The sequence below is a fragment of the Urocampus carinirostris genome, chromosome 4 (assembly GCF_059441175.1).
Source record: "Urocampus carinirostris isolate Australia breed hairy pipefish chromosome 4, RoL_Ucar_1.0, whole genome shotgun sequence".
NCBI classification, from domain to species: domain Eukaryota; kingdom Metazoa; phylum Chordata; class Actinopteri; order Syngnathiformes; family Syngnathidae; genus Urocampus; species Urocampus carinirostris.
This window is the reverse complement of record NC_142352.1, coordinates 4,482,026-4,509,911: the sequence shown is the minus strand read 5'-3', so window position 1 is coordinate 4,509,911 and position 27,886 is coordinate 4,482,026. Positions and strand designations below refer to the sequence as shown.

The window sequence follows — 27,886 nt, the reverse complement described above, 5'->3', positions numbered from 1 at the left end:
CAATTACAAATTATTAAGTTTGGACACTCGGTCTCTCCTGGAACTAAGGAGAGGTGATATGGCTTTGGTGTTGACTTTGTGATGTTGTTTTAGAAATCATGTAATGAGTGTGAAAGTGTAGAGAGTGTGCTTTGTTTTAAGGAGGACGGCCATTTGCTCTTTTCAAAAATGCAGCTCACACAACTCTATTTAAATCTTAGATAAAATACAATTCAAACGCACAATGTACAATGGAAACCCATTTAAAAACGAAAAACAAGTAAATACATCAGATTTTTTTGAATCTCAACGGAATACTATTGGACTAAAATAAATACATAGACTATTTCACGGTCGTTTTTTAAGGATCAGAAGATCGTCCTTAAAGAAGCTGTACGGAATTTTGAACTTGTTACTCTTTGCCGACATCTGGCTTAAAGTCATGATCACAGCCTCAGTCAGCCCATTCTTGATTCCCGTGCATGTGAGTGCATTTCTAAGGGGGTCTCAAACCTGTCTTTTTTTATCTTTTGGGGGTTTGGGTTGGCCACTAAAAGCAGACCCTTTCATACTTTCACCATTTTAATGTGACAAATAGAGATTTTTTTTTAAAACCTGCGGGGACAGGGATGAATGTCACTCTCCAGCACTTCCTCAAGCTCCCATTCCTTGAACCAAAAATGTTCTGCAGCTAGGCACAGTTGAAAATAAGGCATAAGGGGTCTTTGAACACGATTAAGCACATACAGTACTAGATAGTAGATCTATGGGTCCCCAAAATTTGTGTTATCGAGGTTGACATTGTAAATCAGCGACAAATATCTAATAAAATTCTATGTATTCATTCAGTTTTAATCATCACAGTTTATTGGTAATACAAATCAGTTATCACTTCAAGATTTTTCAGTTCACAACAATATTGTACATTATACAAAATAGTATTGCTGAAATATTAGTTTATATGTTCGTGCAGTTTTAATCATCACAGTTAATTGGTAATACAAAGCAAGTTATCACTTCAGATTTTCCAATTCATTATTCTTCGTGGTTGGCTGTCCCGCCACAGTTGTAATACCTTCTCAAGGTCCAATCCATTATCATCGTCCTCATAGCGTAACCAGGAATATAATTGAGTCCATTTTGGCAGAAAAGTCCTTGCTAGGAGTATTCTTTTGTTTGTTTTCTTTCGTCAAATTACACGTGTTTTCCTTGCCTTCGCGATCTTCCCAAGAATTTCTCTGCCATTTTTTCATGCCGAAATTATTGCCGTTGTTATCACTTTCTGCATTAAGTTTCGACTTATTACTGACACTGAAGAAATTACCAATTTTGTGTTGATTTTCACATTATACTTACTTTTTTCGGCAGCATACTTAGCCTTCACCTTCCCTCGACGACAACCACCACAACAATGACGTAATCTCGAAAGAACGAGATCTCGTTTGCCGAGATCGTCTTGCAGACGAAAATTTGAACCGCAAGACCAAAACACCAATGGCGGATCTGCCTGATGAAAAGTTTGGAGTGCGGTAAATCTTTGTTTAAAAAAAAAAAAATGTAATTGGGTAAAAATGAATATTTTGTGTCAAAAAGTTGCGTCCCGGGGACGCACGTTGACTTGACACTATGCGTCCCCAGCAAAAATGATGCGCCTAGGACGCAGGGACGCGGGCAAATGAGAACACTGCATCTAACACAATCAATTATGGTCAAAAGTGAGGGAATAGGTAACAGTTAGCAGCAATACGGTTGCATTTAGTAAGTCATATTGATCTATTTGGATCACTTTGAAGGAACAGTATTTTGTAGGCACAGTATATTGCATTACAAAAAAACAACAGAAAAGGTATTGTGATAGGTAAAATAGAAATAAATATATTACTTTTAAATGAACATCTAGATGGACCAGCATGGAGATCAAATTTTATGCAGGGTTGGGTAGATTTACTTTAACTTGATTACTTCCAATTACTTTTGGATGACTCCAATACCAAATATGCTAATAAAAGACAAAAGAAACTAAATATGAATAAAATTACTAAATTTCGTGCAGGCTTGGGGGGTAAGGGAATACATGGAACCGCAAAAATGATGTTGGCAAGCTGTTTGGATTTATTTTCCTTTTGTTTCTGAACTGTAGTCAAGACTGTGAACGAACAGTTCGGATTATCACTGTTTATTGGCTATCCATGTACCTAACTCAAGTTTGAGATCATCAAACTTGCAACCTTAGAGAGGAAATTTGCATCAGTAGTATTTTATCTCCGAGCCATATGTACTCATGAAAAGTGTCATAGGTTCCCGACCCCTGGTCTAAACCGTAATAAATAGATATTCACTGCCATTTTGGAATTCACCTGCTGATGAAACCAGTACCATCCTTAAACCCAATCTTAGACAACCGGGGAAACTCCACTAACTCGAGTCTCTCTATTTTGTTTTTGTCGCAGTTTATGTGTTTCAAGGCACTGCCCGTTCGTCTTGGGATCAAGGGATCCCTGTTCGAATCCCGACTCGTCCGTGTTACATGTCAAAGTGTCCTTGGGTAAGACACTGAACCCCTGATACCCCCAATAAGCAGGTTAGCTAGCGCCTTACATGGCTGCAAGGCCGCTATTGGGAAATGTGGAGCACATTGTAAAGCGCTTTGGGAAGTCATTGACTTGAAAAGCGCTATATAAATGCAGATCATTTCATTTCATTATGTTAGTTTTGCCGGAGATCAAAGAGATCAAAGCCAGGAGAGAAATCTTACCACGTATTGTGAGTCATCATTTTATTCATATTTAGTTTTACTGTACATAGTTTCAGAATTTTTGGATTCACAGATTGAATATCCTGCTTCACAGAATATAGGAAATTGGGTCATGGAGTTGTTGACATTGTCATACCTGACACAGAGTTCCTTCACGCGTATCTTCCATGTCGCCAGCTTTTACAAACTTTTCAATATGTGTGAGCTACACTGTACAGCCTATCTGGCACAAGTCCCTAATTACCGCCTTGTGGTGCTTTGCTTATCATCAGCACTGTTTGTATGTGTGTGTTGTGTGTGTGAAATACTCACCACACAACCTTTGATGTAATTACATTCCGAACGGCTCCCCCTCCAGCCGATATTCTGTTGGAAAATCACGGCCTTGGCTTGTTTGCCACGTCATTGGAACACCCGCATTCCTAAGACTTAAAAAGTGGTCGGCGGCGCCCTCTGTTGGCTGCGGCTGCATCGGCTCGCTACAACGGGTCAGGTGCAATCGACATTTCGTTCTGTGTACATTGTTACACAGAATGACAATACAAGGAAATTATTATTATTATTATTATTATTATTTGTCGCTGGCTCGCCTGCAGGGAGCACGCATGCCCCGCTTGCACAAGCACCCGCGCAGCCGCCACCTACAGCGACACTGCACATGGCAGGTGGATTTAGCACGACAAAATATGTCACGTCTTTCTCAGAATAAATGGGGTCAATGTATTTCAGGAGGGTGGTAGTTGCCAAGACAATACATGGCGATATCATGTAATTAAATGATCTGCATTTATAAAATAGAATAGAATATACCTTTTGTTGTCATTGTTACAAAATGGGTTAACATATTGTGACAACGAAATTGGGCATGACACTCCAAGTTCACACATTCACAGTGAGGTAAAAAAGCCAAGAAGATAAAGGAACAGAGAAGATAAGGTTATTAAAAACAAGGAGGATAAGGTTATAGTTAGAATTTACACAATATTTACACAAGAAATGTCAGCATGTAGGATGTTACATACAGTTTGGTATCGTAATACAGTTTGGTATCGTAAGGGTTTGTGCAATTATGCATTTGGTGCAAAAAATAGTCATCATAGTGCAAAGAAATAGTCAACATGGTGCAAGGTGAGCAGTAAACATAGTGCAGTCAACATGTGCAAGAAACATAGACATGAGTACCATTTTACGTTCGTATGAGGTAGTGTTTTTGCAAGAGTTTTTCAGTTTTTTGTGCGGTGTCTGTTTAGGGTGGTAATGGCTCTGGGGAAGAAACTGTCTCTGAGTCTGTTTGTTTTTGTTTTCTGTGACCTGTAGCGCTTGCCGTAAGGCAACAGGTCGAAGAGGTGGTGGCCGGGGTGAGAAAAGTCCTTGATGTTTTCTGCTCTGCTGAGGTAGCGAGAGCAGGCAATGTCCTCCAGACTGGGCAGAGAGCAACCGACGATTTCCTGGGCTGTTTTGATGACCCTCTGGAGCATTTTCCTGTCTGCTGCTGTGCACCCAGCATACCATACCATAATGCAGTACGTTAGAATGCTCTCCACTGTGGCTTTGTAAATGGACACCTGCAGCTGCTGTTTTAGATGATTTTTCCTGAGCACTCTCAGGAAATGCAGTCGCTGCTGGGCCTTCCCTACCTTATATAGCGCTTTTCAAGTCAATGAAGACTTCCCTAAGCGCTTTACAATGTGCTTCACATTTTACCCATTCACACACACTCACACACCAATAGCGACCGTGCAGCCATGCAAGGCGCCAACCTGCTTATTGGGGGCATTAGGGATTCAGTGTCCTGCCCAAGGACACTTCGACATGTAACACGGAGGAGCCGCCTGCGATCTCTAAACTTCTTTTAATTGTTGACAAGTGTTTAAAGCAGGCATGTCTAATCGGCACGTTGGATGATTTAATACGGCCGACCGGAAATTTGTCAAAATACCGACCATGAGGCTTACATAAAATTATCTGATATAATCTCTCCCCATGTTCCAGTCCGGAGCCTTAGTGATTCCAAGAGCCAAGAGGAGATCTGCAGGTTTGAGAGCGTTCTCCATTTGGGCCCCGGTGCTGTGGAATGCTCTTCCCACTGAGATTTGATCTGCAACCTCCTTGGAAATGTTTAAATCTAAGCTTAAAACACACTTCTATTCCATAGCATATGAATAACCTATATTTTATGTTGACAATATCTGTTTATTATTTGCCCTCATGTAGGTTTTAGATCAGGGGATGGTGTCAAAGTTTGCAATGGTTTTTGATCTGTGCAGCCCTTTGAGACTCTTTGTGATTAATGTGTATACAAATAAACATGACTTGACTTGCGGCGTGCCCTAGCGTCCGCTGCGGTGCGCCTTGTTGTCAAACCCGGTGGGCTTAGGGTTGGCCGCCAACCCCGGCCCCTGGAAGATTACAGGTTCGAGACTCGGCCGAGTCATAACTTAAAAATGTTTTGGGTAAAATCCACTGTTTTTGTGAGATAGTTACCATTTCCAACTAAATGATTCTTACATGCGATCCCTTGTGACTATGCATCTCTTATGTGAACGCAACAATAGTCTGGCTTGTGCAGAAGCGGAAACATGATGTCACAGGCAATGTGGCCATTGTTTGCGGAAGTAATCGGGATGTCGTAGCGCATCTAGTAATCTAGTAATTTGAACGTTATTGTGCTACCAGAGGCCCTGGACCCCCTGGGGGGGCTGCGGCCCCCAAACCCCCAGCTAGGTTTCAGACTTTTTCTCCTCACGTCAATCACATCCCTGTTTGTAATAACATTAATAATAAAATAACAATAGTAGTTGTATTGTCATTCTTTGTAACAATGTACACAGAACGAAATGTCGATACACCTGACCCGTTGTAGCGAGCCGATGCAGCCGCAGCCAACGGACCTCACATGTGGTAATCCCCCTTCCAGGATTGACCAGGGTGAATTACAATTAGCATTACTGTACACATAATAGTAAACATTAGGTAAGATGTTGAAAATGTCCGGAAAGTGCAAGACATCAACGACGCCCCCAGCCTGCAAACCAGTCCAGAAAGTCTAAGACGGCCACGACGCTGCCTCCCGTCTCTGCCAGCTTGTAAATGCAGGGTTTGACATGCTGCAGGTCAGACGCTGGTCCGCTGACCCATCCCAAATCATCCTTCTCCTTCGTATCAGCCAGGCAGGCGTCGGAAAAAGACAGGACAAAACAGAATATGAGGTGGGCATCAATCATATGGTTTGGAATAGAAGTGTGTCTTAAGCCTCGATTTAAAAACTTCCGTTGAGGTTGCAGATCTTATCTCCAGAGGCAGGGCGTTCCATAACAACAACGCTCTCGAGCCTGCAGACTTCTTGGCTCTCGGAGTCACAAGTAGACCGGCATTTTCCGAGCGCAGACTCCGTGCAGGAACATAGGGGGAAATCAAATCGGAGAGATAAGAGGGTGCAAGCCCATGCAAACATTTATATGTTAATAAGAGAACCTTAAAGTAACACCTTAAGTGGATTTTACTCTAAATCTCCAAACACTGTGATCTATAATTTACATTACCATTTAAAGCTTTTAATGACAATGTTAATAGACTAATAATATAAAGTTATTCTTATAGTATTTCAACCGTTATTGTATTGTTTGTCAAATAATTTTGAAATCTACCTTTTCTCTGAATGGTGACTTTATTATATAAAATTGGACTACAGAGAAAACGACACCAGTGTAAAAAAATGAACACCACATGAATTGTTGTATTATTTATAAATGTATATAACCTTTTAAAGGTAACATTTGTCAACACCGGTTTCTAGGGATGCGCATTACCATAATGGTTTGCTCAAAACAACCTTTACATATGGAAGCTGCATGCAATCGTCATTTTTCTTTTCTATTTATGACTGGAGCAGAAACTTGCTGCTTACAGATTTTCTTTTTTCAGTGAGGCCCGTTGCAATAATGCGGCAAGGAAGTTAATGAGCGTGCTAACGCATCCAAAGTCACTCCAGGGCACTCTTGCTGTAACAACTAAGTCATTCCATTAAAACTACCAAATTATTTTCGAGCCCCCTGTTCAATGACATGTGACTATCAGGCCAGAAGAAAATATATTGAGCGCCATGGGTGTGCAATGACAAAAATTGTCTTCGGACATGAGCTTGTGATGGCTGGAAGTATACACCAGTCTTTTTGATCCACGCCAACAGATGTGCCAAGAGATTTTAGGTGAATATACAGCATTATTGAAATGTCGAATTTAAGTAAACAGCGTCTTCTTCTGGGGAGCTTTGAAAGGGTGCTGGTCTAGAAATCCTTGAAAAAAAAAAAACAACTGTTAGGCAAGTACCGTAAATTCCGGACTATAGAGCGCACCTGATTATAAGCCGCACCCACCACATTTTAAGAGGAAAACCGATTTTGTACATACACAAGCCGCACCTGTATATAAGCCGCATGCGCCCACATTTAAACATGTAACACAAACACAAATTTAACCCAAACCCGACTTCAAGTCCCGCGATTGAAACTAAATGTCCTTCATTAAAGTCCACGGTCCAAAAATCACAGCCGGCAAAATGAACGGAAAATGATACCGGTACTTAAGGTTTGATGCAGAGTCCAGGTCCCGTTGAAAGTAATCCAAGGAAAAAAGTGTATATTTCCAAAGGTAAGGGTGGGAAAAATATATCAGATGAACACATTTACTCACGCAACTCCTTTTTCTTTAAGCAACTTTTTACCCCCTCTTCTTTCCTTGTCTGTCCCTCACCTTTAGCGGTCCCCACTTAAACTCGGCACCCGCGTTTGTTCCGCCCCTCACTTTTCGTTCACCCGTGCAAAACATATCAGAATAAGTGTCTAAAATAAATACAAATAAATACATTACAAAAATATACAGTCGCAAAAACATATTATACACGGGTTACACATATTTACAAAGAAAGACGGTACACCGAGAGAGTTTTCAAAGCTTTAATAATAATAATATAGTTTTCATCCCAAACTGTGCCTGTGACAGGGCAGTTAATGGTAGCAACACTCGAGCGCCGCTGGCGGCCGTTAGAAAGATTACATAAATTGGCCGCATCACTGAATAAGCCGCAGGGTTGAAAGTTAGGGGAAAAAAGTAGCGGCTATAGTCCGGAATTTACGGTACACAATCGCACTATGTCGCATTGCAATGTCCATTCGATTTCGGTTAATCGTGCAGCACTAGTCCAAATAAAATTAGTCAGATATCTAGCTAAAGAAACATATTACCCTTTGTTTCGATCATATATTTTGACGTCTTCCGAGCGGGTTATCCAGGACGAATGAGCAAAACTCAATTTTCAAGCTCTGCCGACTTAGCCATTGTGACCTGAATATGATGGCAAAAGTTTGACGATACCCCCATGAACTTTCATCGTTTCTGTCCTTACGGTCATAGGGAGAGAGGAGTTGTCCTTGAAAGCGAGTGTGTAGTCTCCTTAATTTGTCAAAAGTTGCTACTTTGACGCTGATGCGCTTGGACGTGTTCATCAATCATCAGCCATTGTGAAGCAGGCGCTAATATGCTAACGAACCATGCAAACTCCAATTAAGACTGCATCCAGCAGCTTGTTCAGTGTTTTTACTAAGGTATTTGTTTTATTTGTCCATATAGATATGCGTGTGAATCTCACAGAATGTAATGCTATACATAATTCTTTCTTTTTTATGATTGGTGAATTACTTTTGAAAATGTGCCTGTTTTCTGAATGGAATACAGTGGAACCTCAGTTCTCGATCATAATCCGTTCCAGAACCCTGTTCGAAAAGCGATTTGTTCGAACACCGAAATCATTTTTCCCATTACAAATAATGTTATTCGTTTTAATCCGTTCCAACACCCTGAATGTTTACCTTTGTTTACCTTTAAGACACAAATAACATAAATGTAACCCAGGCTAATCGTACGTTCGCGTACGAAAGATTACGCTAACATGAACGTGTAAAAGTAAAAAAAGGATAAAGAAAAGAATAATGAATAGGATTTTTTACCTTTGTGGTGGTCAGCAGAAGGCGCAGATGGACGGTGAGAGGGATGGAGGAGGAAGGAAAATTATTGTTTGGAAGGAGAGTCCCCTTCTATAAAAACTTCGGGGAGCTCTTCTGTCTGAGGGGTGCTCACACGTTCAAATCTCTTTGCTACGGATGACTGGCTACAGGATGTTCTTTTCTCTTAAAATATCTATCCAATGACACTTGCTTCTGCCTTCTTTTTAGCACTTTTCGGAAGTGGTTCATGATAGTGTCATTAAAGTCATGATGACTCTGGTGGCTGCAGCTTCATCGGGGTGGTGAAATTCTGTAACTCAGCCTATTTGCTACACATTTGTTTAATCTCTGACGTCCCCTAGTGTATTGGAGGTGGTATTGCACCTGAGAGAGAAAATTAAAAGGAGTAAAAAAATGTGATGTGAAACATCCACCCCGGCGTTCGAACTCCGATTTTTGTTCGAACAACGAAGCAAGAATTTCTCGAATTTTTATCCGGACTCCGATTTGTTCGAACTGAAAGTCGTTCGAAAACCGAGGTTCCATTGTATGTACATTCGAGGATAGAGGATTGACATGAATGGCGCAATGACAATATCCTTTACTATTGGTGGAATGATGATTATTTCGCATAATAAATAAAATCCATTGAACTATAGAATAACATGCCAAAGAAAGTTTTGAAGTCCTGAAAATCAAGTTTGCATTCTGCATGATTTTGAAACTTCTTAAGCTTATTTTTACATGCTGTGATTTTGAGCATCACTGCACTCTCATCTCTATTTTCTACCGTCATGAAACACCAAGTTTTTTTTCACTGCCCACTTTTATGAAAAGTCGCTAAAATGCTCATGTAACTACCTTGTTTTTATGAGCGGCACTCTCTCTGTTGTCACGTCCCACAAAATAAATTATTGACACCTTCCAGGACTTTTTCATCAGATATCTCTCTCATCCTCATTGGTTCTTCTTTTCATAGCAGACCAGGGCGGTGTTTGTATCCTAAGGAATGATACAATAAAAAGTATTCGAAATCTTCTCAACATTTCCATCCATCCATCGATTATCTGCACCGCTTATCCTCAGTAGGGTCGCGGGGGTGCCGGAGCCCATTCCAGCTATCTTCAGGCGTGAGTGGGCAGGGGAAACCCTGAACTGGTTGCCAGCCAGTCGCAGAGCACACAGGGATAGACAATTAGCTCGCTCATTCACACTTAGGGGACAGTTTGGATGGGCCAATTTTCCTGAAATGCATGTTCTTGGAATGTGGGAGGAAACTGGAGTGCCCAGAGGAAACCCACGCAAGGACAGGGAGTACATGCAAACTCCGGAAGTTTGATCTCATGACCTCAGAACTGTGCCGCAAACGCGCTAACCACTGCGCCTCTGTGCTGCCCCTTCTTAACATTTCTCTATATTTAAATAAAAGCAAATGCAGGCCATGTAGAAATTCATTAGGACTCAAACAAAAACATATATATATTTCCCCGCCTCAAATCGTCATTTGTTATTCTATGCCCAGAATAAAGCAGTCACTTGATCATCTATGACTTGTTTTCAAAAACTGTTCTGAATATTGACAATTATAAGACCACCCAGAGTGACTCAAGTCAAAAATTTAAGTGTCATATTTGACCCCAATCTGTCCTTCCAAACACACGTTAGGAATATTACTGGAACAGCTTTTTTCCATCTTCGCAACATTGCTAAAATTCGCCCTATGCTGTCTCAGTCAATGCGGAGATTACAATTCATGCGTTAGTTACCTCCTGTCTCGATGACTGTAATGCACTACTCTCCGGTCTCCCGAAGTCCAAAATCAAGAGCCTTCAGCTGGTAGAAAATGCTGCAGCGGGGCTATTAACTAAGACAAGAAAGATTGATCGCATTACCCCGATTTTAGCTAACCTGAATTGGCTCCCTGTTACCTTAAAATGTGATTAAGGTAACAGGGATGGACTTGCTCCCTCATATCTTTCAGATTTCATTTCCCCCTATGTTCCAGTCCGGAGCCTTCTTTCTGAAAACGCTGGTCTATTAGTGATCCCAAAAGCCAAGAAGAGTTCCGCAGGTTCGAGCGCGTTCTCCATCCGGGCCCTGGTGCTGTGGAATGCTCTTCCCCCTGAGATTCGATCCGCAACCTCAGTGGAAATGTTTAAATCTAAGGTTAAAACTCACGTCTATTCTATAGCATATGAAAAACCTATATATTATATATGTGTATTATTTGTCATTGGAACATCCATTGCAGCCTGGTCATCCTGGATGGGGGAATTACCTCATGTGCGTTCCCTTCTCAAGGTTTCTTCATTTTCCTCATGTTGAGGTTTTTGAGTTTTTCCTTGCCCTCATGTAGGTTTTAGATCAGGGGATGGTGTCATAATAGTCTGTAAAACTCTTTGATTCAGGGCTGTACAAATAAACACGACTTGACTTGACTATGACCATTTCCGTGATAATAAACATGTACAAGAGCTATTAGTTGAAAGTCTCACATTCCTTGGACTGCTTTTCTAGCAGCTCCAAAAAAATAAATCCATAGCATTTTGGGCCTGTGATAGCACTTGCCCCTTATGTAGTATGGGTTTGCTATTATATTATTGTACATCCATTCGCTCTATCAGTAATGCACGATTTCACAGGAGCACGTCGCATGATGCTAATGTTCAGTATTAACGACAAAGCCGATATGACAACAAGGATACTTTTGATGTATGTATAATAAGGCAATGAAGTTCATTGTCTTTTTCATTTCCCCAAAGCAATAAAACGATGAAACAAGGCACTAATGCAACACATTCCATAACATTGAGTGCAACTCATTTTGCTAACTTTTTCATCACATCGCCTAGTGTGAGAAACCAACAACAACAAGGGTGCAGAGCAATGTTCCCTCTAATTTTCCACAGGTCTGAGCGTTCACACAAAGTCGGTGAGCAACGCTTGAAACAACAGCGAGCAACCATAATCCCACTTGTGGCAAGATAATTAATCATCAAGTTATATTTTGCTGAGTTTCGGGCAAAATTATTTTTCTCTTTTGAATGAATTGACTCGTCTACTATTGCAAAAGTTGTACGGCCTACAAACGTTGTTTGTGCTTACAATTCTTTCACAAGATATCCATTTCTTTTTTTTCCCTGATATATTTTGTCACATAATATTAACATTTTTGGGGGCTTATTGAGTCGGTTGCAAGATACAGAACTGTACTTAATCACATGTTTTAGTGGAAGTACAATGTTGGCAACAAGATTCACTTGATATAATGGGAAATGATTTGAATGCAACACAAACTTTTTCTTCTTTCCGTGGTTTTTTTTCTACTTTTTAAAAAAAAGTCTCCTTGTGTTTATTTTTTCCGAGCTGTTACGTTTTTCTTTTCGTTCTCTATTTGCTTTTTTCCTACGTTTCTTACTTTTTTTTCTGGCTTTTTTCTAAATTTGTCCTTTTTTTCTCTTCCTTTTGTTTTTTTTCCCCTCGGCTTTTCACTACTTTTTCATTTTGGTGTTTTTTTCTTTTTTGTTCTATTCCCCCTTCTTTTAAGTAATTTTGTGCATAATTTTACATACTATTTGGTCATTTTGGGATTAAAGAAGCAAAAACAACTTGAAGAGCCGCTGAGGACCGGAAAGAGCCGGTTCCTTTTAGTGAGCCGAGCCGAAGAAGCCGGTTCTCCGACAAACTACTAACTTTACTCAACTTCGTTCTACTTCGACTCGACTTCAAAATACCGCTTTTAGGACACAACGTCAGGGGAATCCGTGTATTTTTACCTTCATGCACTGTAACTTTGACTTAAGTCGCTTCTTCATTAGTAATTTTGAGCCTTCATTTTTGTGCGCTGAGAATGTGCGAGCAGTGCGCAATTGCGCACGCGCGCAGCTTAGAGGGAACACTGGTGCAGAGGGATGTTTGACAACCCAAAGGCAATTTGTCAGGCGACCCTCTCCCAAAATGGCCGCCCGCACTCCACACAGGAAATGATTCATCTGCATCCTGCAGAAGCAGAGAAGCCCCTCGAGCTGCCGAAAATTAGCCGCGACTTATCTGGCCAATAAGTTGTAATCAGACAGCTGCCGTTTGGCGCACTGTAAACAAAAGTAATTACAGTAGATGTGATGGATGGAAAGAATAAGACGCTTTTGTGCGTGCTCAGGAGCAGCCCGCTGCTACTCTGTGGAGCAGAACACTTTAATTAGGGACAGCAGCATTCAATGAGCCTGACCAAGCACATGTTGCTAAAATAAGACTGCTTATTCTTTACTTCACTTTGGGATATGTCTTCCCTTGTGTCCCTTACAAAAACATGGCTTTATCATTTAACAGGCTCGCGCAGCACTTTCCTAACTGAAGTCATGGCAGGCTATCTTGTCGGCCAGTTGGCAGACGGAGCTTCACAATTTCTCTCAGTTTTCAAAAGGTTTATGCACAATTATTCTTTGTCCTTGATCAACGGGTCTGCTGGTGATTGTGTAAACTTCGTCCTCATTTGTAAAACTGTTCTAAAGTAGATCGGCTTGATTTAAAGAGCATTCTGGGCCTTAAAATAATATACTATTATTCACCAGTGTCTATCTTTAACGTCGGGCGTACAACTTACAAAACGTCTCCGCCCGGGTGGCCGACAACTTTTTCGAGAAAATTTTTTTTTCAAATCAAACCTTTGTTTTGTTCCGATTTCGAAATCTTAGTTCGGTTTGGAATTTTCAGAATTTCTGTTCGTTTTGGCAATTTGCATACTCGGCAGCCGCTCAAGAAGCCTGCATCGAATAACTTCATGCTTCCGGACTTTCCCGAGCGTTAAAAGGTCGTGCATTTGCATATCATTTTCCAAAGTAGACGCACAGAGAACACAAGAAAAATGGATAAGTGGTTAGGAATCAAGCCAAAACCTAAGCCCCAGAAGAAATATTCAAAAGAAGCTAACAACATTTATGACGCAACAAAATGTAAACGTGCATTAAAAAGAATCGTGGAGTTACGTGGCTCGTAGCAGACGACGCAAGATACTTTAATAGAACACAACAAAAAAAAGTATAAGAAAAAGAAATAAAGATGGACTGGGATCTTGACCGGCAATATTCGGCTTGAAAACAACATGGTTGGCTAAATGTTTACTATTACTAGAACTTAAGGCAATGGACGTTATTGTTATTCCATATAATTCCCTTCTGCATGGAATGCATTATTTTTACAAAAAGCTTTTTTTCCTTGGAAGGCTTCTCAGTTTTTTTTTTAAGAAACATTAGCCATGTTCAACTGTTGTTTGCCATATAATGGTATTTTTTAAAGTGTTGTTCTGTTATGTATTCTGATTATCAATCCTTAACAATGTTTTTTTTTTTTTTTTTTTGTGATTAGTCGTCTTGTTTTTCAAGTTGTAAAAACTTGTTGTCCAGTTACTTTTTGTCATGAGTTTCAGACACTTCATTAACGTCTACAAATGTTTTAAAAACAGGAATCTGAGGAAAGGGCAGAATTCGGTGCGGAGGGGGTGATTTAGATGCTAAGAAATAATTAGTAGGATCCTTTGATAGTATCAAGGACAGAATGACTCATTGACGAGTCAATTACTAGGTCAATTATTTCAAAGCAGAAAATCAATTGAGTTATTCACGAGTACCTCGATTTATATTACATACAGATATCGACATGTCTACATATTAACACTGCCAAGGCTTCCACCAGTTTTTTCTCATCCCGGCGCTGCAGAGTGAATTCTCACGCATGCTGGACGTTTTCTTTAATTGTAGGATGAAAATGGTGAAAGTGAGAAAATTACTGTTTCAAATACAGTGCAAATGCCAACCCGAATCCCAAAAATGAAGACAAAAGAAGTGTTTATTATTTGAGCGGGTCATGTATGTGGACGCACAACAGAAGCAGCTTGACAGAGGCTGCAATGATCATTTCAGCTAGAAGATGGTGTCAGCAAGTAATATATTTTAAACTTACGGATACTACCTTTTATATCCAACTGTCATCCAAACTTCCCCAACTTGTTTGGCAAATTTACTTCTAGGATCAATTACACTCCCTAACTGGGAGTTTCTTTCTCAACCACGTTTTTTTAAATTGTGGTCATTGTTCAATTCAGAGTATGTCAATCATGGGCTTCTGTAGGAGACCCATTGACTGTTAGAGATTTGTATTTTTACTATTGTCTTACTTTCATAAGTAACTACTAAACTTATACCCTTCACGATGAACCCCTTTGTGATTTCAAAACTTTTGTGAACTACCGTAAACTCCGGACTAGAAGCCGCTACTTTCTCCCCTAACTTTCAACCCTGCGGCTTATTCAGTGATGCGGCCAATTTATGTCATTTTTAACGGCCGCTAGCGGCGCTCAACTGTTGCCACCATTAACTGCCCTGTCAAAGCTATATTATTATTATTAAAGCTTTGAAAACCCTCTCGGTGTACCGTCTTTATTTGTAAATATGTGTAACCCATGTATAATATAATTCATGACATTATGTGAAAAGGAAAATCCAAAAGTTCTGAAATTAAATGAGAAAGACCCTTAACACTGAAAAAAAAAACTTGATATATTTTTTTCTTTTAAATTTCCATGATGACAGTGCCTCACCTGCCTTCCCTGCCTACATGTCTTTAGTTTAAGATCATACCTATATTGGCTTGATATTGTTCCAACAGATACTATTATTTTCCCCCAATTTTATTAACACTCCACTTATTGAAACATGAATCTTTTGTTTGTTTGTTTGTACATGATTCAATTGTTTGTTTGTTTGTACATGATTCAAATTGAATCTTTTCTTCCGGCGCCGTCACGAATGGCAGCCACTCCAGCAGCTCCCGTGTTATTTTCGATTGTTCTCGATTGTTCTCAGCTCAGGGATGCTGCTGGAAATGTGAATTTCCCTTCGGGGATGAACAAAGTATCTATCTATCTATCTATCTAATATGTATTTGCAACTGTATATTTTTGTAATGTATTTATTTGTGTTTATTTTAGACAGTTATTCTGATATGTTTTGCACGGGTGAACGAAAAGTGAGGGGCGGAACAAACGCGGGGTGCCAATTTTAAGTGGGGACCGCTAAAGGTGAGGGACAGACAAGGAAAGAAGAGGGGGTAAAAAGTTGCTTAAAGAAAAAGGAGTTGCGTGAGGAAATGTGTTCATCTGATATATTTTTCCCACCCTTACCTTTGGAAATATACACTTTTTTCCTTGAATTACTTTTAACGGGACCCGGACTCTGCAGGTCTGCATCAAACCTTAAGTACCGGTATCATTTTCCATTCATTTTGCCGGCTGTGATTTTTGGACTGTGGACTTTAATGAAGGACATTTAGTTTCAATCGCGGGACTTGAAGTCGGGTTTGGGTTAATCTTGTGTTTGTGTTACATGTTTAAATGTGGGCGCATGCAGCTTATATACAGGTGCGGCTTGTGTATGTACAAAATCTGTTTTCCTCTTAAAATGTGGTGGGTGCAGCTTATAATCAGGTGCGCTCTATAGTCCGGAATTTACGGTACATTGAACTGTTGTCTACCAACCCAAATTTAATATATATTCTCATCTCATGGACCTCGCTGGAATTTAAACAAATTGATTTGTTTGCACAAGTCTAAGTAAAGCAGTGCCCAAATAATGTGTGAAGGCATCACATGGATTGAAAATCCTGAAATGCTCTCCACTGCAAGCGGTCAATATCGACCCAGTTGAGCTGTTTTGGTTGGAAAGTGAGTCATGATGCTTTTTCTGATGTGTAAATGAAGGGATTGATGGTGAGCAAAACAAACAAAAATGATGCAAACTACTGACAACAGTTCCGAAGGGCGTCCTCGACCTACTTGGCCCTTGTCGCTTCTTTATGTGAAAGAGAAAGCCAACGACGTCATTAACATTGGCAAAGGTTTTACTTTATAACATTTCACAGTGGCGTGACCAATAGGCTTGTACAACATTTGTCTTATGGTACTTCTTCTTTGTCTCCGTTTCCTTTACAGTTAGAAAAGAAAGAAACGCAATCAGTGTGCAACCATGTGACCTCTTGTGCTGACACGGCTACGCAGATATTACGCTTTAATGACATAACAAGAAAAGGCTTTTATTTCATTGAAAAGCAAACATGTAGGAATGGGTAGAAGGTAAATTCACTCTTGAAATATACATGTGGGCTTGTTCAAGTGTCACAAGTCATCGACTCACGGTCAAAGATAAGTCTCTTTTGGTCTGTGTAACAGATTGATGTGGATTTGGTTTTCTAGTCATGTCGAGTTAATGCATTAAGATGCATGGGAGGCCTGAATAATCTCAGTCACTGATTCGGAACCTTGTTGGACGGCTCGTGCATATTAATGGCGCAGGGAATATTTATACATACATACGCACACAGATTTATGTTTCTGTGTAAACTGTAGTTTACCTAAGGATTGAACATCATTCATGACTCACAATATACATGGTTGTTTTCTTAAACCGGTGTTTTTCAACCCTTTTTGGACCAAGGTACACTTTCATTTATAAAAAGTTCCGAGGCACACATCCGTCCAAAATGTTTGAGAATGAAGTTATGTCAAATATTTCACTGCACTACCTCATAAGCAGATGATTAGTACCGTAAATTCCGGACTATAGAGCGCACCTGATTATAAGCCGCAACCACCACATTTTAAGAGGAAAACCAATTTTGTACATACACAAGCCGCACCTGTATATAAGCCGCATGCGCCCACATTTAAACATGTAACACAAACACAAAATCAACCCAAACCTGACTTCAAGTCCCGCAATTGAAACTAAATGTCCTTCATTAAAGTCCACAGTCCAAAAATCACAGCCGGCAAAATGAATGGAAAATGATACCGGAACTTAAGGTTTGATGCAGACCTGCAGAGTCCGGGTCCCGTTGAAAGTAATCCAAGGAAAAAAGTGTATATTTCCAAAGGTAAGGGTGGGAAAAATATATATCCACTATTGTCCGCCGCGTCCACAAACAGGTCTTTACCGGTCCCCACTCTCCGTCACCCCGCGTTTGTTCCGCCCCTTCTTTTTAATTCGCCCGTGCAAAACATAAGAATAAGTGTCAAAATAAATAAAAATAAATACATTACAAAAATTTACAGTTGCATATACATATTATATATAGTTACACATATTTACATAGAAATACGTTACACCGAGAGAGTTTTCAAAGCTTTAATAATAATAATATAGCTTTGACAGGGCAGTTGATGGTAGCAACACTCGAGCGCCGCTTACGGCCGTTAGAAAAATTACATAAATTGGCCGCATCACTGAATAAGCCGTAGGGTTGAAAGTTAGGGAAAAAAGTAGCGGCTTATAGTCCGGAATTTACGGTAGATAAAAAGAAGAAAATAATACTTAAAACAAAAAAGAATGATGTGCTTTATTTATGTTTTTATTTTTTTACAGTGCAATCTTAAACCGCTTTGTTAAACGAATTAAGTCATTAAATGTACTGTGCTACCTCATGAGCAGATAATTAGTATATAAAAAGTATGTAGAAATCTACTGCCACCTACTGAAGATGGCAAAAATACTGAATAATGGCCTGATTTTTTTGGAAGGATAAAATTGGGCAAATTCCAGCGGCACACTAGACACAGTCTCACGGCACACTTCTTGAAAAACACTGCCTTAACCAATTAAGGCCTGCAGCACTAAGGAAAATATTTCTCAAAAACCTGAAGTTAATGGAGTTGTGACGTAATGTTTTGGTCACATCACCCTAGTATCATCAGGTACTAATACATTTTAGTGATCCCAAGAGCCAAGAAGAGAACTGCAGGTTCGAGAAGGTTCTCCCTTCAGGCCCCGGTGTTGTGGAATGCTCTGCCCCCTGTTATTTAATCTGCAACCTTTGTGAAACTGTTTAAATCTAAGCTTAAAACACTTCTATTCTCTAGCTTATGAATTACCTATATTTCATGTTGACGATGTCTGTGTAGGGCAGCACGGCGGAGCAGCGGTTAGCGCGTGTGCAGCACAGTTCTGAGGTCATGAGATCGAACCTTCCTGTGTGGAGTTTGCATGTTCTCCCCATGCTTGCGTGGGTTTCCTCCGGGCTCTCCGGTTTCCTCCCACATTCCAAAAACATGCATGTCAGGTTAATGGGCCAGTCCAAATTGTCCCTAGGTGTGAATGAGTGGGTGAACTGTCTGTCCCTGTGTGCCCTGCGATTGGCTGGCAACCAGTTCAGGGTGTCCCTTGCCCACTGCCTGAAGACAACTGGGATGGGCTGCAGGACCCCCGCGACCCTACTGAGGATTATCGGTGCAGATAATGGATGGATGTAGTGTAGTGAATTCATGATCCCAAAGGTGAGAACCACCAGGAAAAGTATGTTTGTGTCTGTGTGTGGAGTCGAGCTCTGGAACGGTTTGCAAGACAAAATCAAACGATGTCCATCTCTTCACTTGTTCAAATTTAAATACAAAAGAACATTCTGGCGGAATACAAGGATGAAGAAAATTGGGTATGAGTGATACGAGTGCATCTAGAACTATGATTAACTTTGTGTTATTGTTGCTGTTGTTGTGCCATAACTGTTATTATTAATAGTATTACAATTGTTGTTATATAATTGGTGTGTATAATAGGGAAGATGAAGGGGTAGGGAATATATGCATTTGCTTCTGACTACCCCTTTTCGAACATATTATGTAATATTATTTTGTTGTTAAGTTATTGTTTTTGTTCTGTTTTTATTTTAATGTTCCATCCATTGCAGCCTGGTCATCCTGGAAGGGGGGTTTACCTCATGTGCGGTCCCTTCCCAAGGTTTCTTTATTTTCCTCATGTTGAGGTTTTTGAGTTTTTCCTTGCCCTCATGTTGATTTCAGATCAGGGGATGGTGTAATAATAGTCTGTGGTTTGCAATAATCTGTGGTCTGTGCAGCCTTTTGAAACTCCTTGTGATTAAGGGCATCACAAATGGACTTGACTTAATATATCCCAGTAATTGAAATCAAAGTCCTTCCTGTTTGTAAGGTGGTAAATGCCTCAGAACCTAAACATTCTTATGATTAACAGATTTAGGGTCAATTAATGCTGCTTTTTATCTCCAAAGACATGTATGGTATTGATGCTTAGGAGGTATTTTAAAAAATATTTGAAATGCTGCACTTAACTGGGAGCTTCTTTGGTTTTCCCAGTCAAGAAACTGACTCTGCATTCCAAAGTAAATTCACAGCCTTAACGCTTCTTTCAGAGCGTCATAAAACAGCATGCTTATTAGCAAGTTCACTCGAAAAAGTATCACACCGCCACATTTGCATTGGTTGCTTTATGCGCGGCGCCACCTTCTGCATACTAACTATGCCATCAGGACTCCTCTGGGGACGTGAAAAAAAAAAAAAGAAAACGTAAAATGCCGCTCTTGAAGTGGCGAACAAAACTGGGCAGATCGTAAAAATGATGCAAAGGTAGCTTCCGGCGAGCGATTTTTTTTTGTTTGTTTTGTTTTCCTTTTTTTTTTTTCTAGTTCTTTCATTTTTTTTAGCACGCGATGTAAGTGGCCATAGCCAAACTTATTTACATGCACTTTAATGGCCTGTGATGGAGACTCCACCGTTGCCATGAATAAACTATTTGCGTATTGGTATTCTCCCGTGTCCCCAGAGCTGTTTCTCTTTATTCCCTCATTTAATTGCGATGGCTTCCTGTCGGCCATTAACACGTCGCATCGGAAGCCTGCACACGCTCTGAGTCCAAGGTACTTGGAACCGCTTGATGACCTCAGGTGTCTTGTTTGCCTGTTTGAGAGTGAACGGGGAAAACTGCTACTAAGGGTATCAATTATTCTTTAGCAAATACAGAAGAGTGAAGTGTGTGTCATATTGAATTATTGAAGAAAGCACACAAGGAATAGTCTTTGCCCATTTGATGAAACATCAATCATATATTCCTCATATTTTTTTTTGTTCGAGGGTTTGGTTCAGGACAGTGGGGCAAATATGTATTTAGTGAACCAGTCATTGTGCAAGTTCTCCTACTTGACAATATTAGAGAGGTCTGTAATTGGGTAAACCATGAGAGACAAATTCTGCAAAAAGAAAACCAGAAAATTACAGTGTTTGATTAAAAACTCATTTACTGTATCAAAGACACCTATCCACACCTTCAGTCAGTCACTCCGGACTCCACTATCCACTATGGCCGAGACCAGAAAGCTGTACAAAGACAATATTGTAGACCTGCACCAGGGTGAGAGGATAGAATATGCATACTTAGTGTAAAGAAATCAACTGTGGGGACAATTACCGTAAAATTCCGGACTATAGAGCGCACCTTATTATAAGCCGCACCCACCACATTTTAAGAGGAAAACCGATTTTGTACTTAAACAAGCCGCACCTGTATATAAGCCGCATGCGAACCCAAACCCGACTTTAAGTCCCGTGATTGAAGCTAAATGTCCTTCATTAAAGTACACAGTCCAAAAATCACAGCCGGCAAAATGAACGGAAAATGATACCTGTGCTTAAGGTTTGATGCAGACCTGCAGAGTCCGGGTCCTGTTGAAAGTAATCCAAGGAAAAAAGTGTATATTTCCAAATGTAAGGGTGGGAAAAATATATATCCATTATTGTCCGCCGCGTCCACAAACAGGTCTGTCTGTTCCTCACGTTTACCCCACTTCCCGTCACCCCGCGTTTGTTCCACCCCTTCTTTTTCATTCGCCCGTGCAAAAAAAATCAGAATAAGTGTCTAAAATAAATGCATTACAAAAATATACAGTTGCAAATACATATTATACATGGGTTACACATATTTACAAAGAAAGACGGTACACCGAGAGAGTTTTCAAAGCTTTAATAATAATAATATAACTTTCATCCCAAACGGTGCCTGTGACACGGCAGTTAATGGTAGCAACACGCTAGCAACACGCTCGCAACACAGTAAACGTGTCTGGTAAAAAAAAAAAACATACCGTACTTGTAAAAATCACGGTTAACTGTCCTCATCCTCCTCCTTAGAACTGAAGCCATCAAAGTCGTCATCCTCAGTGTAGGAAAGAAACTTTGTCATATAGACGTCGTCCCACGCTCCCTTATTCCAAAACACACTAGCAACACGCTCACAACACAGTAAACGGGTCTGGTAAAAAATACATATCGTACTTGTAAAAACCACTGTAAACCGTCCGGACTGCTCGATTGCTTTTAGCTTGAAAGCTGCGTCATGTGCCTTTCTTTTTGCATTTTGCATGATGAGGGTATGTTTACGCTAATGTAATTTATGCACAAGCCAAGAAGTTGCAGTCTTCCTCGGCGCATATATTCCACCGGTCTTTATCTTACCTTTTGTACTAGAGCGCTTGACAGGGCAGTTAATGGTAGCAACACTCGAGCGCCGCTAGCAGCCTTTAGAAATTACATAAATTGGCCGCATCACTGAATAAGCCGCAGGGTTGAAAGTTTGTGAAAAAAGTAGCAGCTTATAGTCCGGAATTTACGGTATTAGAAAATGGACCTAAAAGACTAATGGAATTCTCCCTCAGTCTGGGGCCCCATTCAGGATCTCACCAAATGGTGTCCTAATGAGAACAAGAACGGTCAGCAAAAATCCCAGAACCATGTGGGGGGGACCTAGTGAATGATTTCCAGAAAGCTGGGACTGGGCCCATCTGTGGTTTGCCAGAGAGCACGTGGATGATCCCGAGGAGAACTGCCGGAATGTGTTATGGTCAGATGGAACCAAAATAGAACTTTTTGGTCGTTGGAGGAGAAAGAGTACTGAATTGCATCCAAAGAACACCACACCCTTTGTATACCGTATTTTCCGCACTATAAGGCGCAACTAAAAGCCTTTTTTTTCATACAGTGTGCTTTATTTATGGATCAATATTAATTCGCAAAGTCTTGCAACTAATCCAAGCAGCCGCCGACTAGATTTTCCCCCGAACGCGAGTAGTCCGCAGCGTATGCTGGGATTTATATACCGGCGTTTCATTGGCTAACCAATGTGTCAATCAACATTTGAATCGATCACTATTGGCTAAAGTTATTCGGAGGTAAAGGGGGCGGATCCTTTTTATCATTTACAGGCTTGTATAGGCTAAGGGGCAAAACAAAGCCTGCAATTGGCCTAAAAAGATGTGACAATCATCAGTTGAATCGATCACTATCAGTAGCCTAGATGGTAAGGCGCCCGCTTTGAGACTGGGAGGTCGGTGGTTCGCGCCCCGGCCGAGTCATTCCTAAGACTTAAAAAGTGGTCGGCGGCGCCCTCTGTTGGCTGCGGCTGCATCGGGTCGCTACAACGGGTCAGGTGCAATCGACATTTTGTTCTGTGTACATTGTTACACAGAATGACAATACAAGGAAATTATTATTATTATTATTATAAAGTTATTCAGAGGTAAAGGGGGCGGATCCTTTTTATCATTTACAGGCTTGTATAGGCTAAAGGGGCAAAACAAAGCCTGCAATTGGCCGAAAAAGATGAATGTGAATAGCAAGTTTGGTTGTCTACAGCATAAACAAAACATTCTGTATTTGTAAATATTTTACTCTCCTGGATTTACTACACTCACGGATATAAGAGGACCATGGTTGCACATTATTATTGAACACAACGACTTCGGTGAGCTACTCCGGCTATATATTTTCCCAGTATCTTGTTTCAGACTGAACTTGATGTTTCTGTGATAAGCGGTGCAGATAATGGATGGAATGGAGTCTATTTTTAAATTAAACTCAATTCCAAATGTTTATTGTCATATGCACAGTAAAGTTGCGAGCGAAAAAGAAAATAGAAAGTAAGGAATGGTTGGCATTTCTTGAATCCCAAGACTTTAACCTTCAGAATGATGGAACATCGTACGGACACCGCATCCGCACATGTCTACGACACGTATTTGCTTCTTTGCAAGCTTTGGGAATGTTAAGGGGGTAATAAGTTGGACTGAACTATCTGACTGTTTTGTCGACGTTCCCATTGTAGCGCCTTATAATCCGGTGCGCCTTATCTATGGAAGATATAGGACCAAAAGCTATTTTTTCGGGGTGTGCCCTATAACCCGGTGCGCCCTATAGGGCGCAAAATACGGTAGTTTTGGGGTTGGAAATGCTTTGAGGCTGTTTGTGTGCAAAGGCACCAGGACAACTGATCTGTGTAAAGGAAAGGATGAATTGGGCCATTCGTCGAGAGATTTTGAGTACAAATCTCCTTCCATTAGCAAGGGCATTGAAAATGAGATGAAGCTGGGTCTTTCAGCATGACAATCATTCCAAACAAAATTGACCCCAAAAATTACAATTCCCGCTGCCGGCATTTCCTCCAATGGAAAAAGTGCTGTATACTTCGTCCTTTATGGAATTTCCATTGACCCTTCCTGATTTCATGTTTTGCTCTACTTGCCCCTATTTGCCTGCTGAGTTTGCTCAGTTTGTCAGTTTTAGTCCCCCTAAAAATAATTGTTTGCGATGACAATGTAGTTGACACACACAATGTTTGTGAACTCCAACCCAAACAAAGTGAGCTCCCACTGAGGATATCCAAACATGAACATTTAATCTCTGTTAGCTTTAGCCTGAGAATTAATTTTGGTTCAAAAAGTGCGTTAAAAAGATGCCTCACTGAGACAAATGGATGTCACTCAACTTCTTGCGCCTTAACTCTGAAGAGACCAAAATGCTAGTTATTGGTCTTATCTAATTGCTGTGACGTGTTCTCAAAAACGTCTGTGAACATTGACAAATATAATATCACCCAGAGTGACTCAGTAAAAAATTTATATTTAGAATATTACTAGAACTAGAAGTAATATTGCTGGCTTGAGCGAGTCAATGCTAAAAAGGACTGTTGATAAATCAAAGAAGACATGTACTAAAAACATGATTGATCTCTCAGCAATTGTCCTATTATGGTTCAGATCCCACCTCTCAGATAGGACGCACTGTGTTAAATATGATGAAATGACATCTGAGCCCTTTAGTGTTACCTGTGGTGTTCCGCAGGGTTCCGTACTTGGCCCCCTTCTTTTCAGCATTTAGGTGATATTATTCACAAGTATAATATCAGTTACCATTGCTACGCAGATGACACTCAACTATATCTTCCGATGAAGGAATCTGCCACACTAAACTGTGGAAATTTGGAGGCCTGCTTCACTAAGCTAAAAGAATGGATGTTTCTCAACTTCTTGCGCCTTAACTCTTAAAAGACCGAAATGCTAGTTTTTGGTCCTTCTAAATGCCGTGACTAGTTCTCAGGAACAGCTCTGAACATTGACAAATGTCATATCACCCAAAGTGACTCAGTCAAAAATTTAGGTTTCATATTTGACCCCAAGCTGTCCTTTCAAACACATGTTAATAATATTACTAGAACAGCTTTGTTCCATCTTCGCAACATTGCTGAAATTCGCCCTATGCCGTCTCAGTTGGATGCGGAGATTATAATTCATGCGTTTGTTACCTCCCGTCTCGATGACTGTAATGCACCACTCTCCGGTCTCCCGAAGTCCAAAATCATGATCCTTCAGCTTGTACAAAATGCTGCAGCAAGGCTTTTAACTAAGACAAGAAAGTTTGATCACAATACCCCGATTTTAGCTAACCTGCATTGGCTCCCTGTTTAAGATGCGATTTTAAGGTTCTGTTGGTAGTAGACAAAATCATGCATGGACTTGCTCCCTCATATCTGTCAGATTCGCTCTGAAAATGCTGGTCTACTTAGATCCCAAGAGCCAAGAAGAGATCCGCAGGTTCGAGAGCGTTCTCCATTCGGGCACCAGTCCTGTGGAATGCTCTTCCCACTGAGATTCGATCTGCATTCTCAGTAGAACTGTTTAAATATAGGCTTAAAACACACTTCTAATTAATATGAATAACCTATATTTTATGTTGACAATATCTGTGTATTATTTGTTATTGCAACATTAATTGCAGCCTGGTCATCGTGCAAGGGGGATCACCTCATGTGCGGTCCCTACTCAAGGTTCCTTCGTTTTCCTCATGTTGAAGTTTTTGAGTTTTTCCCTTGACCTCATGTAGGTTTTAGATCAGGGGATGGTGTCATAATAGTCTGTGGTTTGCAATAATCTGTGGTCTGTGCAGCCCTTTGAGACTCTTTGTGATTAAGGGCGTCACAAATAAACATGACTTGACTTGACTATTCTGTCTGGGATACCAACCACCCTAAGGATAAGCCTTAGGGTGGTTGGTGTTGAATCTGAATTTTTGGGGAGCCTTGTTTAGTTCTGTGTGAAAAGTAAAGACGGGATTTTTTTTCATGATCTGATATTCCAATTTCCATCTTGTTGGCCTGAAATATTTTCCCGAGAATAAATTATAGTCGACTGAAGAGGTTGAACTGGACTCGTTTTTCTCCATTTCTCCATACAAAATCATGCAAGGACCTGCTCCCTCATATCTTTCAGATTTGATTTCGCCCTATGTTCCGGTCCAGAGCCTTCGCTCTGAAAACACTGGTCTACTCGTGATCCCAAGAGCCAAGAAGAGATTGCAGGTCCGAGAGGGTTCTCCATTCAGGCCCCAGTCCTGTGGAATTCTCTTCCCCTTGAGATTCGAACTGCAACTGTTTAAATCTAGGCTTAAAATACACTTCTACTCAATAGCATATAAATAACCTATATTTTATGTTGATAATATGTGTATTATTTGCCCTCATGTAGGTTTTAGATGAGGGGATGGTGTCATAATAGTCTGTAGTTTGCAATCGTCTTTGATCTGTACAGCCCTTTGTGACTCTTTGTGATTAAGGGCGTCACAAATAAACATGACGTGACGTGACCAGTGAATCTTAACATTCCCACCTTCTTATTAACCTGTTTATCAAACAACCTCCAAACAGTCTTACCTATACTTCCTAAAAACATTTCCCAGGTGTCGGGTTGGGGCCATTTTTGCCACCGGAGAGCTCCTAAAAAGTGCGAAAAACATCTTTAAAACTTTAACTCGTTCCTCTAATCCCTCACCACCAGTCCCTAAATAAAAGCCGGAGGCAAGTAGAGCAACTCTAGCCACCTTTGGGCCACTAATCTGTAATTTAATTTCCAACGTGCGTGCAGGCCATGAGGACACCCAGCAAGGTCAAGGTCTGCTGTACACACAGCCTCGCATGATTTAGCTCTGGGACCAGACTGAAAATGTGTACCAGTGTGTGTGTTTTAAAGGGCTATTTATTGATGGAGCCATGGTTTTCCCCGCGAGTTAGATGAGATAGCTATTTTGCCTACGTCGACAAACAAACAAATCAGAGAAAATCCATTATTCATATGGCAACGTATTTAGGGTGACTGAGAGTGTGCAAACAGCAGGATTACAACAAAAATAGAAGTGTGCAAAATTTGCCAAGTCAGCAGAGATCTGCATGGACATGAAATGAAAATTGTTGAACTGTGAACATATTTTAGTTTGTGATGTGTTGGCTTCGCTTTATGGATGCACGCTACACGGTGCAGTTTTAAAGAGTCTGATTTTTTTGCTTTCATATGTTGAAAGTTGGCGGCACAGCCGCTGGCTGGTTAGCACGCAGCCCCACGGGGCGTAGGTTTAGGGTTCAAGTCCAGCTACCGCAGCCTCCCCGTGTGGAGTTTGCATGTTCTCCCTGTGCCTGTGTGGGTTTTCTCCTACATTCCCAAAAACATGCATGTCAGGTTCATTGACCAGTCAAAATTGTCCCGAGGTGTAAATGAGCAAGTGAGTTGTCTGTCTCTGTGTGCCCTGCGACTGGCTGGCAACGAGTTCAGGGTGTCCCCTGCCCACTGCCCGGAGATGGCTGGGATGGGCTCCAGCACCCCGCGACCCTACTGAGGATAAGCGGTGCAGATAATGGATTGATGGATGTTGAAAGTTTGTCTAAACTATTTAAACCATGCTGTGTTCCTCAACTCTTAGGGAATGTAAAAAAATATTGAAAGATATACAAATCTTTGGGCATTACGGCGGCGCAGTGGTTAGCACATTTGCGGCACAGTTCTGAGGTCATGAGATCGAACATCCTGTGTGGAGTTTGCATGTTCTCCCCGTGCTTGCGTGGGTTTCCTCCGGCCACAGTTCTGAGGTCATGAGATCGAACATCCTGTGTGGAGTTTGCATGTTCTGCCCGTGCTTGCGTGGGTTTCCTCCGGGCTCTCCGGTTTCCTCCCACATTCCGAAAACATGCATTTTAGGTTA

The 27,886-nt window shown here is 40.8% G+C and overlaps 1 long non-coding RNA gene across 1 annotated transcript in view; it reads left to right on the top strand.

Annotated features, from left to right (window-relative positions):
* Positions 1-27,886, top strand: part of LOC148366697 (uncharacterized) — an 87,537-nt gene that overhangs the window by 30,257 nt on the left and 29,394 nt on the right. The window lies entirely within an intron of this gene.